At 40.1% G+C, this 17,039-nt stretch overlaps 1 protein-coding gene across 3 annotated transcripts in view; it reads left to right on the top strand.

The window, feature by feature from the left end:
• CDK14 (cyclin dependent kinase 14) overlaps positions 1 to 17,039 on the top strand; it is a 330,724-nt gene that overhangs the window by 30,832 nt on the left and 282,853 nt on the right. The window contains exon 1 of one of the 3 annotated variants that reach the window (XM_052802583.1): positions 3,681 to 5,009. The exons of the other annotated variants lie outside the window; for them this stretch is intronic. The gene's annotated coding sequence lies outside the window, so the exon portion shown is untranslated. Of the gene's footprint in view, positions 1 to 3,680; positions 5,010 to 17,039 lie in introns of those variants that run through there. 3 annotated transcript variants of the gene reach the window in all.

Here is a 17,039-nt window from a genome sequence, read left to right as displayed (position 1 = left end):
CCATTGTAGCAGGGCTGTTTTTGTAGGTTCATTGGCGTCTGTATTCAGTAATGTATAGGTAGTACAGGTGTGAGTAGGCATCCGAATGAGTTAATGTCAGGGTGCATAAGGCTACTGAGGCTCTTAGAAATTAAATCTGAATCAATATGGAGCTTTCTAGTAGGGCAGGAAAGGCTGAATTCCCTTTCAAGATCAAAACAAAAGTTGAGAAGGGCACATATGTTAGTGGTTTCCAGGCAGCTTCAGTGTCCAGTATTACAGAAAAAGGTCTTCATAGACAAAGGGCTGAAAAAGTTTATCAGTTTTCAAAGTGTGATGTAAAGAAGGAGTTAAATAGCTTATTGCAGTTAAGTTAGTATATGAAGGTAGGCTATAAATGACATCAGCAATTCCACTGATTATCAGTGCTGTCTATGTTTTCTTAGCAGATCATTTTGTCAATATAAATAGAAAGTGCTTTCATTAGTCTTTTGGTGGTGAGATTCAGGCAGAAGAAAGTGACTATGTCACTTCACCAGTCTCATTCCCTACTGGTTGTGGTCCTGAGAGCTTGTCTCTGGTAGATCTGTTGAGGGAAGGAGGTGAATTTGGGTTTCTGAACTCTTTTCTAGCTTCAAGTGCTTTATGCAGAGGGATGAAATTTTCTGTTTTACTCCCACCAGTAGCTTTTGTATGCAGAAAGCAAGAAGTGGGAAGGAAAAGGACTAAATAGTTACAAAATGGAGATTTTTAAAGTGATACTTAAAATTCTTCTTGAAATATTTTACTGTGTCTTTTCTCATAGATTTTAGGTAGCAGTCTTACAGATAAACACTGCTGCTTTCATGTTTTTGTTAATGTGTTACCAGTTTTTTTCTGGTTGTGTTTTAAGGTTGATTACCCTTTTCAAGCTCTCATTGTTCATCAAAAAGCACGAATTTTCTTGTCCACCTCTTTTCATGTACTAATGGCTGCCTCTTCTTTTTTTGGTTGGTTGTTGTCCTTTAATCAAAAGATAAAAGTGATTTTGTGAATTGTCATACTTTAAAAATACAAGATGAAACCAAAACTTGCTAAGGTTTTGTGGAGGATATGCCAGTGAAATGGATGGATAGTCTGCTTGCTCTCACTCTTTCTTCCCCTTTAAGCACAAATACCCAGATGGGTTTTTTTAAACTGGGGACGCAGATTGGAGCACTTTTCTGTCACTGGAAAGTACACAGAATATAGTGCTTACGTATTTTTTGAGGGCAGTAGGGACAGAGTCTTGCTGAGTGGAAGTGGGAGTCCCAAGATGTTTCTTTTTCTTTCTTCCCCCGGCTCTTCTTCTGGGGAATGTCAGCCATCTGAAGTGAACTCTGCATGCTCAGAAAGTAAAACATTTGCTGAAGTAGTTCTGCAGACTGTACAAATAAACTGTACATGGCAGAAGGGTGCCAGAGAAAATCTATGATTGGGGATATTTACTGTCACTGCCTTCAGTTTTGTAGCATTACCAAGACCGCTCTAAGATGTATGAATGCTTTATTTTTCGGTGTAAAGACTGTTTTGCGTTACTAAGGAATGGGAAGGAGAAGGAGCAAGACACTATCATTTTTATTTCTTCCATCAGTGAGCAATACTTGGAGGCATTAAGCAGATTCTCTTATAGCTGCGCTCAGCACGTTGGAAAACAAATAGGAAAAAGCCGCCTTTCCAGCACAGAAGGCAGAAAGTAGAGTGAGAGGAATTAAAAAAAAAAAGTGTGTAGCCTGGCAGCGTTGCCAGAGTAAGAGAATCAGTGGGGAATGATGGAGAATGTTGGGGAAAACTTGGAAGCTGAGGGAATGTGTGGAGAGGCTTTTAATAGCAGGTCTCTGGGTTTTTTCTTTCTGAATTGTGTCATATCATTCATGGAGAAGTCTGTGAGGAAAAATATCCTCCAACCTTTTGTGGTTTACATGTGAATGGAGGCAGCTGGTGGGAGTGATGCCAGAGGTTGCTGTTCTACTGTCCAAAGCAATTGCCTCTGAATTGCTTGCAAGGATTGAGCAAAATGGAGCTGGTATTGCTTTACGAAAAGAAGTTGCTCTGAAGAAGGTGTTCTTGTGGTTCTGTTGTTGTGAGTCTTGCAAGCAAATGACATATCAAACCAGTGTCCTCTTCTGAAGACTAAAGAAAAATACTGAGACTATGTTATTAAGGGAAGTAGAATCAAAACAGGTATTTTTCCTAATAAAGCAGTAGTTGTTGTGTCACATTCATGATACATGCAAGTTGTTCTGAAGGGTGTCCAAATCTGTGGTGTGGGTTGTAGGTTGCAGGGTTGTGTGCAGCGTGTCCCCCGCCGTCCCCCCGCCAATCAAGATAATCGAATGATCTGCCTCTTGTTCTGATCCAGAGTATAATGCATTCAGACAGCATTGAGAGGCACACTGTGTTTTGGCAAGGCCACTTATTGTCTCTACCAGTCATTGCTAGGAAGAGTAGTTTATGTTGATGCTATGTTTCCAATCCTATGCTCCCTGAGCTGTCTTCAGCTGATAAACTAACTAATTAGTGCAGAAACATGGTGCTGAGACCCTTGCTGCATAGCCCTGCGACCATCTTTCGAAGTGGAGGTGAATCCAGTATGTAATCCTAAACAAGCCGCTCGTTGCTGGATCTGCATCAGCCCATAGCAGCTGCTGGTTTTGAACTCAGGAACATTTAGACTTGATTGATTAACTATTAAAATGGTGTTAGCAGTAGGATTGGGATGTGTATTGAGCACCTCATAGGAACACATCAAAAATGTACGCAGCTGCAAACTAGTGTCTGACCTAAGTGGGGTTGAGATGAATGGGATATACTCCAAATGAGATGAAGTGAAGCATCCCTTTTCTAATAACTGCACAGATGAGTCATATTCATAGGTATGTGGTAAACTTGTGGTTAGAGCTGCAAGATCTAAGACCCTCTAAGATAACTGGCGGAATCTAAATGTCAGTGTGGGAATGTGATGGGTTACATTCCATGCACATGCATACCTTTGCATCCTTAGTTTATGTACATCTATGCAGTGTCAGCTGTTGCCACAGCTTCAGAAGCATTTGGCTAATTGTAAGTCCAGATAATTCTTTGTTCTTGTATTTCACTGCCACAGTATTCATACAATATTAGAATATACTTTCTTCCATTGAGAAGTCTGTAATAGCAGCCAGCTAAATAAATTACTACTTTGGCTGAAGAGGTAAAGGCTTTTGAACAGAAGTCCTGCCTTGAAACCTGGGCAATAAATGCTCCATACATGCCAAATGCATGTTGTTTGTGCTTTCCTTCTCAGATGTGATAATTTAAAATTTAATCATGTGAAGGATTGTATTTACTTTACTCATGTGTTACTAATCTGCGTAATTTAACAGCAAGTAGGGACATAAACTTCATTAAGATCCAGATGATAAAAAAAAAATTTGGCTGAGGGCCCTCCTCATTCTAATACTGAAAGCAAGAAGTGGCACTGGGAAACACAAAAATACGATTACAAACACTGTTATTTTTTGCTGATTACTGCATTACAACCTGGGGTGATGGTGCAGCGCTGTTAGAAGTGTCTTCCATTTCTGCAGTTTGTATCCATCTGTGCTCATCTACTATGTATTTAGTTTGATTTATTTGGTTTGTTTGTTTGTGCTGGCACTTAGGATAAAAATTAGTCCTTAGGATGGCCGAGTGCCTTTTGCCTGCTGGTTGGAGCAGAGCATCCTGCCGGGGCTGCAGTAGGTGAGTACCTCTTCGGCAGCAGGGACGGGAGGTCGAAGCAGCCGGTTGTGTTCTTTAAGTCTTCATAGAAATGAGAAAAAAAATGGGTTTTATGTATACTCAGAGTTTCTTTTGGTGCCAGGTGTAATCCGTTCAGAGAATTCCCCCAAAATATGGTGTTTGGATTTGGCAGTATTTATTAGAACTTTTCGGTACTTTTATACTTACTAAAATACTTTTAATATAGTGTTTGAATGAATTGATAAAATTTCATTCCAGCTGCTTTTATGAGATGATTGGGGAAGAGGATTGAAAGAAACTAATGTTACCTGCCTGTTTCAACACTTCGGTATTTTTAAGCTGACTCTTAAATTCTTAATATTTTTTGACAAAATGATTTGATTACCTTAGAGCATCTCTGCACAACAGTAGCTTGATGTGCAATATTTCTTACTGCAAAGTCTATCCTATAGTGGTGTGGAAGTTCAAAATGTATTTACAGCTGATGAATATTTCATGTGTGTCTTTTAACTTTATCCTTTAAGATTGGTCTCAGGTACTGCAACTACATGATACTAAAGAGATATTGATTATTCTTGGACATGGTGGTTCAGTGGGTTATTTTTCTTATGCTGCTGTTAAATTTGAGGTTATGATTTCTCATCAAAAGGTACAATCAACATTGTTTCTCATTTTTACTTGTCCCAGACTTATTTCTGCCAAATTTGTGCCTAGCAGATATAATGATGTATCTTCGTTTTTATTCTTAAGTGTGTTATACATTTTGACTATTTAGATAGGAGATCTAGGTAAGAATAAGTAAATAAATCTATATACACACATGCAGTAAAGCTCATTACATTATAGACATACCATACCATTGAAAACCTAAGCTACCACCTCTGGCACGGAAAACTTTTTTGAAAAAAGAGTTAGCATACATTAGTGTAGAAATCAGGTTCTCACTGTTTAAGTCCCTGTGCTCTGTACAAATGAATGCATTAATTTTGGGGAGCAGGCTACATAGCCTCTGAGGAGAAAACATGTTTCAAAGAATTTATTCTACTTCTTAATTTTAATAAGCAGTACCTGATACTTAAAAAGCATTGTATTTTGGTTTTCATAGTGAAACGCTTTATTTTTTTTAAATAGGGTTAAAGGGCATGTGAGGATGCAAATAAAAGGAGTGGAAATCTGTATGAATATGAGGACACTTTAATTTGCTTTATGTTTGCAAGTAGAGGAAACTACCTTATCAGCAGGAAAAGAATAAAAGGCAAAGGAATGAAGAGGCCTGCAAAGTTTTTGATGTAAGGGCAATTTGTGGAAATAATTGTTTATGCGCTGAACAGGTTCCTGTTTGTGTAAGTTCATACTCTTTTTTTTTCTAAGCTTAATTTTGTGTAATTTTATGCCCTCTAATACATGCTTTGAAATCAGACTTGAAAATAACTGCAACACCACAGATCAACACCACCATCACCCCAGCACAAAGCTCACTCCAGAGCATGAAGCAGGTGAAGCCTGGGGGCTGAGAGCTTGGGATGCTGCTGTCTGAGGGAAGGAACCAAACTCCACAACAGTGTCTGGAAGTTTTTGACGCAATTTCTCTCGATGTTTACAACTTCTTGAAAGTGGGTTTGTCAGTCTTGCGGGAAGTTTCCTAGGCTGAGGAGTTTAGGACTGGCTTGAATATCTTGGGTGTCAAACTGCTTGAATACATCTGGTTCCGCATTTGGGTAATGACTTCAGAGAGCGTGAAATGTGTTAACTACAAGCACATATTTAATGCCACAAGGAGGTAGAGCCACAACCCCTCCAGTCTGCATACATCTGTATTTTTTTCTCTTTTCTTTTCTTTTCTGTACAGATAGATGAGGCTGAAGTCAGTTAGATTGGAACTGAAGTGTAAAAGCTAAATGACAACAGTATGTCTAATGGTGGTTGTGTCACACATTCTTTGAGGAAGTTTTTTAGCCCAAGCGGTTAAAGATTTCTAGCTCTAGAAGTCAGGTTTTGAGCTGTTACATCCAATTTCAGTAACTGATACTTTTTCTTTGTCTGGGCAAGAATGTTTGATTTGCTTTCTGGTTTACTGCAGCAGTTTTTTTTAGTATAGAAATCCCTTTAAAGAAAATTATGCAAGGGAGGTCTCTTTTCTGGCAGTTACTCTATTGGGAAGGATGAATGAATTTTAAAAATATATCGAGTCCACAATTCAATGAATTAGTATATTTAAAAAGCTTTAGTATGGAAAACAGATATTAAGTTGTCTGTATTTGTTGTCAGTAAAGGCTATTCAAATGAACTGGGATGGTATTTGATGTATACCAGCTATTGCCAGGAGTCAGTGATTTGTCATTCGATGCATTACTATGGGGTTGTAAGATAGATTTTGTATGAGAGTGAGATTTTCTTTATTATAAAATTATTTTTCTTAATGACATAATGGAGCCCTGGAAATAGGTGTCATGCATGAATTTGGCTGACTGGGTGTGAGTTTAATTTGAATTAAAAATTACACTGTGACTGGGAAAGCTGGAAAATTCTTAGTTGTGTCCAGTGTACATTGTTTTAATCAGTTAAGTATGGCCTTTTGACGTTTGAAAGTCTGATACGCAGTGGGGTATATTATACTGTGGGAACTGCCTTTAAAAACAAAAGAATTAGCCATAGAAATCTCTTGTTGAAAATGAAAGCTTTTGTTTCTGCTTTATAAAATAGTTGTAGTCTCTGGGGCAGTTCTTTCTTCCTGCTTACGTCCCCTTTGGATTTAAAATGTTGTCATGGCAGTAATTTGTAGGCAAAAAGGCCCTTTTGTTTCTGTACGGTATTTTTTTGTACATTCTGTTCTTGATTGTGCAAGTCTCAAAAAAAAAAAAAAAAGACGACTAATTCATGGAGAATGTGAGACACAGCATAGGTTAAAGCATTTGACAACCTATTTGATTAAGTTGGTTTTGGCAGGATTAGTCATATGGCATTTGATGACCAGACTTTTGATTAGTAGTCATGTTTCAGCAAAGCTTGGTTGAGAAGGACATCAACATTGTATGGCTTTGGACTCTGCAAACTTCCTAGTGGTCAGGCTCTCTGGGGTTATGGACATACCCTGAATTTTGCACTGAAGATTTAGCCAAGCTTACACAGTTTTGGTACTGGAAACTTTAATGTTGAGTATCCTTTTTTGAAAGGGCTCCTTTGCATTAAATTTCATGGTCACAACCTCCCTTCATGTTTTGTTACATTAGGTGTTCTAAAGTATTAAGCTTCAAAAAGACAGCTAGGTAATAAAAATAGAGTAAATAAGTCAGAGGAAAATTTAAAAGGCTGTTTAACTCTTAATCTGATTTAAAACAAACTGAAACAGTTCCTTTGAATCAACTTTCATTTGTACTAGGCTTCTTTAGAGCAGTGAAATAAACTATCATGTGTGAGAAGTTAAGTAACTTCAAGTTGGAGGATATTAAATTAAAATGCGGGCAAGCAAATGAATTCTCTTTGAGTTTTGTTTTTGATATTGAAGGCTACTGCTACAAAATATAGAGGCCTTCATTGCTTTACTTCTAAGGGGATTGCTGCTTAAAGTCAATGCTTCTGTTAACTCTGTTGTCCAAAGAGAACACTATCTTCTGTTTTACAAATTGCCTTGAAGTCTTCACAGAATCATAGAATCATTTAGGTTGGAAAAGACCTTAAAGACCATCGAGTTCAACCATCAACCATGCCACTAAACCATGTTCTGGAGTACCTTGTCTATGCAGTTTTTGAATGCCTCCAGAGATGGTGACTCAACCACTTCCCTGGGCAGCCTGTTCCAATACCTGACAACCATTTCAGTAAAGAAATTTTTCCTAATATCCAACCTAAACCTCCCCTGCCGCAGCTTGAGGCCATTTCCTCTCATCCTATCTCCAGCCACCTGGCAGAAGAGACCAGCACCCACCCCACTACAACCTCCTTTCAGGTAGTTGTACAGAGCGACAAGGTCTCCCCTCAGCCTCCTTTTCTCCAGACTAAACAACCCCCGTTCCCTCAGCCGTTCCTCATAAGACTTGTGCTCCAGGCCCCTCACCAACTTGGTTGCCCTTCTCTGGACACGCTCCAGCACCTCAATGTCTTTCCTGTAGTGAGGGGCCCAAAACTGAACACAGTACTCGAGGTGCGGCCTCGCCGGTGCCGAGTACAGGGGAACACTCACCTCCCTAGTCCTGCTGGCCACACTGTTCCTGATACAGGCCAGGATGCTGTTGGCCTTCTTGGCCACCTGGGCACACTGCTGGCTCATATTCAGCTGGCTGTCAACCAGCACGCCCAGGTCTTTCTCTGCCGGGCAGCTTTCCAGCCACTCTTCCCCAAGCCTGTAGCGCTGCATGGGGTTGCTGTGACCCAAGTGCAGGACCCGGCACTTGGCCTTGTTGAACTTCATATGATTGGCCTCAGCCCATCGATCCAGCCTGTTCAGATCTCTCTGTAGAGCCTCCCTACCCTCAAGCAGATCAACCCTGCCTCCCAACTTGGTGTCATCTACAAACTTGCTGAGGGTGCACTCAATCCCCTCATCCAAATCATCAATAAAGATATTAAACAGAACAGGGCCCAACACTGAGCCCTGGGGATCACCACTTGTGACCCGCCGCCAGCTGGATTTCACCCCATTCACCACAACCCTCTGGGCTCGTCCATCCAGCCAGTTTTTCACCCAGTGAAGAGTACACTTATCCAACCCATGAGACACCAGTTTCTCAAGGAGTATGCCGTGAGAGACAGCGTCAAAGGCCTTGCTGAAGTCCAGGTAGATAACATCCACAGCCTTTCCCTCATCCAGTAGGCGGGTCACCTGGTCATAGAAGGAGATCAGGTTGGTCAAGCAGGACCTGCCTTTCATGAACCCAGGCTGGCTGGGCCTGATCCCCTGGTTGTCCTGCCCATGCTATGCGAGCGCACTCAAGACAAACCGTTCCATAATCTTCCCCGGTACTGAGGTCAGGCTGGCTGGGCCTGATCCCCTGGTTGTCCTGCCCATGCTATGCGAGCGCACTCAAGACAAACCGTTCCATAATCTTCCCCGGTACTGAGGTCAGGCTGACAGGCCTGTAGTTCCCCGGATCCTCTCTCCGACCCTTCTTGTAAATGGGCGTCACAAATTTTCATTTTCATTTTCATTTGCAAAGGTGTTCCTTCTGTGTTTAGTTACCAGCAAGAGGCTGAAGGAAAATACACCTCCCTGTCTGCATTCGATACAGGAGAATCAGGTTCAGCAAATAATATTTGAAGACCATTGTATATGGTGCGTGAAGCCGGAAGAGGTAGATCAATACTGAGCAAGCTATTTCCTACAAAATATTTTTACAAATATAATCCAAGTGGATGTGGAATACATCATTCTCCACTCCCATACAGAAGTAGGGAGAATTGCTACCTACACAGTAATTCTGAGAACCAGTGGTATCATGGTCATGATCATCATTATATTCATGTTACATATAAATATGTATGTATATACACACACACACACACACACACACACACGTGGCTAGCTTATCTACCAGCTCATCCTTAAAACCTGAAGTTACTGCAGCTGGATAAAGGATTTTCAAAATTGGAAAGGAAACTGAGACCCTCAAAAAATTTTTTTTTCTCCATGATACATTGGGAGGTATAAAGATGTCCTATTCCTAACTGTTACGCTGCTATTTGAGAGTTAGCAAATAACACAGAGGCAGTAACTTGTCATGATCAACAAACCTCCCCTCGCCCCCAGCCTCACTTGGCACTGGTAGGAAGCAACAGCTGGATTCTAAATGTTTTTGTACAAATTGGAAACCTAGAAAAGCTTTATTTCCCCCGATGGTCACTCTGGATATGAGAGTGATGCTATGAAATTGTCATTAGTGGGGATGTGAAGGGCTTGCTGGTCCTTTCCTACTCTAGTGGAAAAAAAATCTTTCTTCTTCTTTTGCATTTTTATATTTTTGGTACAAAATATTTTGATGTTGCAAAATATAATATACATGGTACTGCCAGTATTTATTTTTGCAAGGATATTTTAGGAGTACAGTGAGCCCAAATGCTTTTGGAAAATCTCTTAGTTTCCAATAGTCATGTCCCACCCGAAACTGATTCCAGAACTGTGATCTGGGAGTTCCTACTACGTGAAGATGTGGCTTAATTTGTAAGAGAAGATAAAACATCTACTGTTTCATTCATTAAGTATCTTCCTTTGATTACGTATGCAAAATAAATTTTAGCAGTAAACTGGATAAAGAAAGTTTAGGTAAAATGGATGTGTGAAAAACTGTCTTGCTTACTGTGACTGAATTAAATACTGGTGCAGCAGTTCTTCATAATATCTTTTAGTCTAAATTAATTAACACAAGTAAAATATACCTTCTAACATAAGATTTGCCAATGTATTTTCATCTGCCTTGTTTTTTTCCCAGTTTTGTAAAACAATGCAGCACTCTTTCTCTGCCAGCAGGAAGTGTATGTCTGTTGCTTCATGAAATGGGAGCGGGTTGAGATCTCATAATAAACAGCCCCAAGTATTTATTAAATCATGTTAGATAATTGCAGGATGTGTTATCTAATACCACATATAATTTTATATATATTAAAGTGACTGAACCAATATATCTTATGCACATAATCTCGTTCTGTTTCTGTCTCTCTGTCCTTTCATCCCCACACAAATCTTAGTTCTCTCACTCCCCTTTCAAAATGCCCTTTGTTTCCCCCTCTCTCTCTGCACATCTGGTTGTCCTGCTCTTCCCCCTTCCCCCCTCTAGCTTGATAGTCTCATTTTTAAAGCTTTGTTCCGCAAAGTACATAATTAAGCAGTACGACACGACAGGGCATGAATATTGTTGTATTAATTGAGGGGGGAGAGAGAGGGAAACCAAAGGGAGAACTACAGAGAAACAATACCAGCTGGCACTCCATGGGTATATAATTTGCAATTCATTTAGGAGAAAGCTCATCCGTGGGGTGGAATTTTCATTGGGAAGTGATGGCCAAGCCCATGCACCAAATGGATGCTTCTCAGCCAGCGAGCTTTGCTTTGCACTGGGGCAGTGTTATTGCCGCAGCTCTTGCGTGTTGATCTGCTCTGATCTCTACTGCTGCCCTGTTGTGACCAGAGGGGCCCGACAGCCAAAAGCCTATTAGCTACTCTATGGAGGTAGTACGGAGCTAGATGGCTTCTTTTGAAGGAAGGGCTATTGCAGTGCAAGTGACATTTTTCTGCTGAGAAGTAGGTGTTAATAGTGTCATTCTGTAGTTAACCAAAGTGACTGTAACATCTGTCTGGGAGCTAGTAATTGTAATGGCCATTTCCACTTGAAAATGAGCAGAGGAAATACTAATGAGTGGTTGGCAAAGGCCTGCAAGCGTGAAGGCTCTACTGCCTGTTAGTCCAAGTGGCATACAGTGAAACTGCATCTCTGAGGAGGAGAAAAGAGGGCTAATAAAAACTCTCTCTCCTAGGAAAAGAGCAAGTTGGTAGCAGTCGCAGCGTTAAGAGCTGGGAGAAGTAACCGTGTACACAGAACCACCAGCTCCACTGCTGCAAAACAGGAACTGCTCTTTATTTTTCTGTAAATTTAATGGTATTTTAGTAATTTATGCACTCCAAAATGGAGAAGTAAAAGCTGTAGTGACTTTTGTTCAATTGGGTTGGGTCAGACTAGAACCTTTTAAAAGAAAAATTCTGAATTAATCCCAATCCTATCTCTGGTTTCACAGACTTGTTCTGCTTTGCATTTCAAATACAATCCTGAGCTGAAGTGAAGCTACAGAACATGCCTACATATATTTGAAGCAACGAGGCTTCTGTATGTAAATGTTGCTGAGAACTAAACATGTAGTTTAACTTTATCCTCTGTGTCTGTGGGGGGGCATAATAATACATTGCTGTCACAGCCTGTGATAGTACAAAACGGTAAGGACCAGAGATGCAATTCGTGGCAGCTAATAAACTGCAGAACATTTTGTCTGCTTTCTCAGGATTTCATTCCCCTCAGCTGGTTACTAGCTTCCAAAAAAATGTCCTAGCATTGGTCTTGAGTGGTTCAAGAAATACAGAGAAGTTACTCAAGAAATCCCTGATTTATGGCATGACAAGTTGCTTCCTTTTCTGTACATTTGTGAGTCTGGTAAGACATTAAAACATATAGGTGATCTTAGCTGTTTTCTTGGGGGTACCTTCTTTTTGCTTATATATGAAGTGGCAGGCAAATACTCAGCACTAAATGTAGTTGAATTACATGGATGCTGTGCAGCATGTCTACGTATATATGACTTTTGCATCATATACGAAATTAATGTATTTATATAAGATCAACAAAGCTCTGGCCACTAGTTTTAATGCTGAACAGCTTTTTTTGTTTGACAAATTAGTTTGTAATCGGTGGGGTTTTTTAAAACAAGTTATGATACCAGAGCATCAGAACCATAGTAGGACCAAAATTCTTGTGGGCAGTCGTGCTGTTCAGAATAAATTCCAGATAAAACTTGCCAGCTTCTTAGTAATGATCCTAGGCCAGAATAGGAATTGGGCCCACTGTGCTTTTATGCCTTTTTTCTGGCCACTGGAAAAGGCAGTCTTGTTCTAATTTTGTATTTAAAACAAACATAGTCCTGTTAACTCCATATTCCTCCTACTGGCCACCTTGCTTCAAGTAGTGATTTTGACCTTCCGGAATTCCCTATGTTATACTGATTTCTTTTGCATTCTTTCTTGTAGGGAGGGTAATTCTTTTGTACCAATGTCTGGGGGCTGCAGCTTGTGTGCTTTAAGGCGTGTCTGCTCGCACTTGATGTACTTGCTCTTGTTCCTCATGAGCTGGGCTTCATTCACTTTTTGGGTTTGTAGAGAATAGTGATTGGCATATGTGGGCAGTGCCTGCTGATGTTACTGAGAATTGAACACAAATATATGTGGGCAGAACGTGGATCTGCTTTGAAAACTGTTGAAGTGAATTTGTTAATTTATTCATCCTGTATTATACTAGAGCAGTTTTGAGAGGGTTGTCTTGGTCTCTTGGGAGAAATTCCCTCATAAAGATAAATGAATAAATGATGAAAACTCATTGAGTCATCTTTTCAGTTACAGCAAAAAAAGAACTTGGGGTATTTCTTTTATCCTGTGCTCCTTAAAATGTTAAAATGTAGCAAACAAGGAGGAAAAAACATTTTTCTCTAAATTTTATGGTGTTTCTTCTATCTAGGTTCTGTCACTGCTACTTTAGGAAGTATCTTGCTTCCACATTTGCATCCAAATTGAGCTAGACCTTTCTGAATCAGGGTATTTTTTTAAATTTTAATTTATTTTTTTTCCCCAAAAGGTTTAACTATGCCCACAGCACCATCAAGAGAATGGATACTATGGGTTTTGACTGAAATTTTTGTAGAAGTAGAGAGGGAACAAGATGCATTCAGCTGGTTTTGTGGGTTCTGCTGCACAATAAAGCTGCAGAGCCCTGTGTATCAGTCTGTCTTCCAATTAAGTGTACTTAAACCTTGTGAGGGTCTTGTTGCAGCTCTTGGTTTTCATCATAATAGTTCCTGTTTCCCCCTTAGGACTGTTTTTCACCACACTTAGGTGAGGATACTTTATTATCCTCACCTGTATAAAGGAGAGTGTACCAGGCATCTTAGGAGACTGCATGACTCCTTATTACTGTAAGTTACTGAAAATCAAATTGTTAAATATTTGTCCTTCAACCTCTGGTAACTCTCCTCATGTCCTCCTTTCCTTCTAGTACTCTGCCACATGGTAACAGAAGCGGGTTTGATTTCTGTCATGTTTTGGCTCACCTGTTCTGAATATGTATAGGAGTTCAGTAATTCTACTTTATTCTCCCTTTAAATTTTTAGATGCTATATCCTAGGCTTCAGGCTTTGCAGCTTCTCCTTCATAATGGAGTATTAAAATATCTTGTCACTTTAATATAGTTTTGGCTTGCATCAGGAAGGTTCTTGTCCCAATTTCCCAACTGAGAGTGACGGATAGCTTGCCCTGGTCTCTGACTGCATGAAAAAAACCCATTTTCACTCTGCTTTTGTTGTTTCTTCCTTATTGCCATAAGAATAATTTCTTAAGTTTGTTCTATGGTGGCACTTCATTTTTTCAGATAGTAATGACAATGGAAACTTTTTCTGCCCACTTATCTTTTGTGATTCACTTAGTTCTAGTTTTTACCTCATGGTTTTCACATATTTATTGTGTTTTGTGTATATATTTTTATTTATTACACAATAGGAGAACATTTCTTGTTTGAGAACATGATCTTCATTCAAATCATAAAATCAAGAAATGCATACCCTGATTATTTATGCTAGTAATAAGATGGCTAGAATTGGTCATTCTATTGCAGTGACCTTTAGCATGTGGAATATTTTGGTATGCAAGAAGGATTTCAGAGACCAGTAGTAAATAGTGAAATATTACTGGGACTGCAGAAACCTAGGGCAAGCTTGTCACAACCCAGACTGGACAGACCAGGGAGTCATGTTTAATTCAAAATTCCTGCGGGCTAAATTAAGGTGAAATGACACCAAACTATCAGTTAAGGATTTTATTCATGACAGAAGCAAGCTGAACTGGAGAGGCATGGTAGTAGCTGGCAGGGTTTCTCACAACAGGAATTGGCATAAGACTACTTCTGCAAACCGTGTAACCCAGGGTAACCATATACATCAATTCAGGGAATAAGGAGATCCCTCCCGTCGAGTCACAAGGTTCAGAGCAGACCCCCTTGCTTTCTAGACTCCTCCTCAGAGAAGGGCCCAGGGGCGGCTGGATCCACTTAGTCCCAGACTTGGTCAATGGTTTTATGTCTTAAAGAGATGAGGTGTAGGGATTGTGGAAAAGGAAAAGGAAAGAGAGAAGAAGACAGAGAGAGAAAAAGGAAGAGAGAAAGATTTCACCGGTCCTGGGTCCAGCGTTGGTTCAGTCAGCTGAGGGGTCCAGTTCCGGTGGGCTTGTGCAATTGGGGCTTCAGATGGTGTCCTTTTATCATCCTTGCCCCTCCTTCGGGCGGGCACTTGAACTTATTAGGCTAATGAGCAGTTTGTGAGCCTTTGGGCTTGGGGGTGGTTTGTGGAGTAACTTCTCCTTCCTTGCAGACATGGCCATTGTTTGATCTTTGTATCAGAACAGCTTATCAGAACAGGGAGCTGCGCACCCTCCAGCACGCCCTCCCCCTCTTGTTGCTGATGTCTGAGCTGATGGGCTTTTTGCCTTGGTTCCTTGCTGTGTAGGGTTTGTCTTTAAGCAGAACTTGCCCCACCACAATGTTTGAGACATTAACTCTTTCAGTCTCTCACAAAGCTATGGCAAATCTGACTGCATTGGGTTGGATATGGAAGGATAACTATTCAAAATCGTAATAAATATTTACATGTTTGAAGTTTAAGATGGAAAGAACCATAAAGTCAATGTAAGTGGTACAACTAGAGAGAATTCTTACCTGTTTAGACAATCTGAATGAAAAACAATGTTTTCCCTGATTATTGGTTTTGAAAGTACCAGTGCAGTGTTAACCCCAAGTTAATGGGCAATTGCTGCATGGAGATTAGATCTTAGGTGCCCTGTGCATCTCTTTCCTGGGCTGCCAAGACTGTCTCTAACTCCAACATGATGCCTTACAATAGGAAAATACATTGTGGGAATGCCATATACAGTTGTGGCAGAAAACATAATTCATTTAAGAAATCCAGCCCATGGAAGGATGGGTGGGGGAAAGAAAAAGTAGAGTAAGTGGAACACAGTGTTGTCCTATCTAAATAGAAATATTTTTTGAGTGAAAACTAGAAAGGCTTAAATGTTCTTGATTTTTTTTCTACTGAAAAATCAGCCTCTTTTTCATAAGAATAGAACAATTTAGAAAAACTCTCTGCAACCAGTTTTGATTAAAAAAGGATTTGACTGGAATTGTTTTATTTTTTGTGTGTGTTTGGGGGTGGAGGGATGATGGCTGAGGTTGTCTATAGTATGGCTTCTTTTCCCAATCACCAAGGAAGAGTAGTGAAGTTCTGGAGTTAGTTTTCTAATGATATTGTAGAACATTCACCATTTTTAAAAAGTTTAAAAACTGGTTGAGATGAATAGTTGTCAGAAATGGTTTCAATTTTGGCAGTTCTTCCATGGCAATGTCCTGCTTTCTAAGCTGTTTAAGGGCCAATGCTTAATGCTTTCCAACCAATGGAAGAAACTGAAGGTCCTGCAAGTCTCCAAAGCTGTAAACTATTCCCAGTGCACGTAACTTCACAGTAATGTAGTGGGCAGAAATTTATTCCTGATCTCAGCTGGTTATAAGTCTGTGCCTTGGAGCATGAAGATTGAGGTTCTTGCAATTTTTAGTCTAGTTACAGAGGCTATTAATCGTTATGTTCAATCCGTTCTTGAATATTGCTAAGCTCTTTGTTCAATATGTTCTGAGCTATTGAACCTCACAGGTCAATAACACAGTGTTTATAAAGCTAATACTAGATTTTGACCAGGATTGAAAACATAACCCTCAGTGGGACCAGGTATTGCTTTTTAGTCAACTGTTGTTTCCTCTGTTACATAGGTGAGGGGGAAAAATAACAACAAATTGATAAGGTATTCAGACTTCACAGAGAGGGAAGGGTGGCTAAATGCAGATGAGCTTTTGAGATTTCTGGAATCTTATCCTTGGTTCTGTTCAGATTTCTCAATGGTAATTTTGGGGTTAATGTTAACTCTTAACAGATTGTTGACCTCCCATGTTGCACTGGGTTGTTTACTCCAGCTGATGGATGTCTGCTATGCTGCAGTGCTGGGATTTGATTCCCTACATCTGGAGTACAGCGATGCTCAGCATGTTTAGGTAGTGTGAAATTTCATTCCTTACTCTCCAAAAGGCAAGGCACCTGAACATGGTGGGCCCAGATACAGACCTGGGACATGATTCCCCTGGTTTTCTTCCCCCACCCCCAAATTAGTGGTAATTTCACTAGCCTAATTTTGGTGATGTAACTAAAAAAAAAAAAACCAAACCTAAAAAAACCTCCAAACAAAGCAAAATGCCAAAACACCCAATGAAAACAACTGGACCCCAGTATTTTGTTAGATATTCTGAAAATGTCAGGAATGCATGGTTACTGTTAGGATAGCTGTCAATTTATAAAAGGGCATCAGCTTCCCAGCCAATTTTGCAGACTTGGGAGAAGACCATCTGGAGGAGAAACGGCGCATATCCAACAATTGCAGAAGAGAATCATCACCGGTATCATACTCAATTAAAGCAAATGCTCAGCTGCAGAATTGCTGCATAAAAAGCTGACACAACAGCACCTTGACTTTTCCTTGGGGA

The sequence above is a fragment of the Harpia harpyja genome, chromosome 1 (assembly GCF_026419915.1).
Source record: "Harpia harpyja isolate bHarHar1 chromosome 1, bHarHar1 primary haplotype, whole genome shotgun sequence".
Taxonomy (NCBI): Eukaryota; Metazoa; Chordata; class Aves; order Accipitriformes; family Accipitridae; genus Harpia; species Harpia harpyja.
Note: the sequence above shows the minus strand (reverse complement) of the source record. Positions and strands in the feature narration are given on the sequence as shown.